The sequence below is a fragment of the Kogia breviceps genome (genome assembly GCF_026419965.1).
Source record: "Kogia breviceps isolate mKogBre1 chromosome 20 unlocalized genomic scaffold, mKogBre1 haplotype 1 SUPER_20_unloc_3, whole genome shotgun sequence".
NCBI classification, from domain to species: Eukaryota; Metazoa; Chordata; class Mammalia; order Artiodactyla; family Physeteridae; genus Kogia; species Kogia breviceps.
In genome coordinates, this window is record NW_026711569.1 from 90,123 (window position 1) to 92,500 (window position 2,378).

Consider the following 2,378-nt stretch of genomic DNA (forward strand, 5'->3'; position numbering starts at 1 on the left):
GCCGCGAGTCCCGGCCGGGGTGGGGGTGGGGACCGGCCCGCCCGAGCCGTCCTGGGTGGCCCGGATAGGGCGGCCCGGGCCCGGGCGCGGTCCCCCGTGGGGCCCGCTCGTCGGAGACGGCCGAGTGAGATATTTCTTTTCCTTTCACCAAGTCTTGGCCCGGAGACTCGGAGGGACCGGTACCTGCCCGTGCGGGTGAACCGGGGAGGGCGACCCGGCTCGCGGCCCTCTCCCACGTTTGCCCGCCCCGCTTGGCCCGCCCCCCCCCCTCCCCCCCACCCCCCCCCCCCACTCCCCCCAAGCTCCTCGGGTCGACCAGATGGCCCCGAGAGCTCTGGGGCTGGTGTGGATGGGGAAGTCTTGGGGACAGGCGGCCGGACCGAGGTCCCGGGGACCCCCCCTGCGACGCGTGCGTGGGCCCCGCTGCCGGGCGCCGTGATTTTTTTCGCCCGAAATGGGCCTTTTTTGCCACCAGATAGGTGCTGACACGGTCTTCTCTGGCGTCTGTCGCTGAGGACTTTGGGAGTCTGGACGCGCGCAGGGTTCTGGGCTTTGGATCGCCGTCTGGTGGCCGAGCCGACCCTCGCCACTTGAGCCGCCCGCCTGGGCCTGCGCGCCGGCTCTCGTGTGTGCGTCCGGCTGACCCGACCCGCGGTGCCGCCTCCGGTCTCTGGCTCACCCGAGGGCGGCGGGGCGGCGGGGCGTTGGGTCTTCTACCCCGTGTGACTCCCCTCCCCGCCGCAGGCACCCGGTGGTGGCTGAGACGACGACCCCACCCCGCAGGCTCCGTGCCACGTGTCAGGCGTTCTCCTCACTCGCGGGGTCGTCGGCCACTTTTGCCTGAGAGGAGAAAAAAAAAAAAAAAAGAAAGAGGGGGTTTGGGGTGCCGCCGGTGAGGCCGAAGCAGGCTCCTCTGGTGATGGTCCTCGCTGTGCGTGCCCCTCCCCTTCGGGGCCTGGTGGTCCCTGGCTCTCTGGCATGACTGATCGATGTGGTGATGTCGCGCTCTCCTGGGCCGGGCCTTAAGGTCGCGCCAGACGAGGGACGGACGTTCTTGGCGAACGGGACCGCTCTTCTCGTTCTGTCCGCGGGCCTCCCCGCCTCTCTCCTCACGCTCTCCCGGCCTGTCGAGGGGTGTGGGGAAGGGCAGGGGTGGTGGTCCCCGGCCCTGACCTTCGGCCTCCCGCCCCCTGCCTCACGGCGTGGGTGGCGGGGCCGTGGTCCTCGGACGCAGCAGACGCTCTCGCTTCGCCTCCTCGGCGTGTTGCCCCCGTGGGCGGTCCTCCCCGCGTTGGTGGGGGGGTGCCGTCCCGCCGCTGCGCCGCGCGCCCCTGCCGGTGCGTGAGCGTGCCTCGTTCGATCCTCTGTGGTGCCCCTGGAGCGCTCCAGGTCGTCCCTCAGGTGCCCGAGGCCGAGCGGTGGTGTCGTTCCCTTCTCCCAGCGTGCTCCTCGGGGTCCCCGCCGCCGCGGTGGTGCGTCCCGTGAGTGGCTCTCTTGGGGGGGTCGAGACGGTAAGGGAGGCGTGCCTCTGTTTTCCCTCCCTCGGTTGGGGGAAACAGGGGCCGCCTCGTCGCGGTCGTCCTCCCACGGTGTTGCTGTGGCACGGGGGGACTGACTCGGGCCAGGCGAGCGTCCGCGTGTGCCCACCCTCCCCCCCCACGTGTGTGTGTGTTTGTGGCGGTCGGGGGGGAGGGGGTCGCACGCGGGCGTGGGTGGCGAGCGCGTTGGGCCGGGGCCTGTGAGAGAAGGGGGTGTTTCCGCCCCTCTCGGGCGTGCTCCCTCCTCTCGGGGCCCCCGATGGACGGGCCTGGGGGCGGCGGAGGTTGTGCCCCCGGCTGTGGCCGCGAATGCTCCTCTGGGCCTCGTGCTTACCCATACCGCAGACCCCTCTCCCAAACCCCGCCCAGTCGTGGACTTTGGCGGCTCGTGGAGCGCCTCCGTGGGCGGGCCCGAAGGGGAGACGATGGGTTGGGGGGACGACGCCCCCTCGGTGAGGAAACCTTCTCTAGCGATCCGAGAGGGAGCCTTGGGGTACCGGACCCCCCAGCCGCTGCCCCTCCCGCGCGTGCAGTGGCCACGGTGTTGGCGACTGCCAGAGCACGTGGGCGGAGCCCCTCGCCTTCGCGGCGGGAGGGTTCTCTGCGCCGGCCCCGCGGTGGGGCCGGGCGCCGCTCTTTGCCTACCGCGGCCCGCGCCTCCCCCCTCTGAGTCGGGGGAGGGTCCCGCCAAGGCCGGGCGTCCGGCGCGGGGCCGCGCGGGGCCGCGCGTGCGTGTGCGTGCGCGTGCGGTGACACACCCCCCTCTCGGTGGCGAGGCCGAGGGGGGCGGGCGGGGACGCCCGGGCGTCCCGACGACTCCCTAGTCCCGCAGCCGCGAGG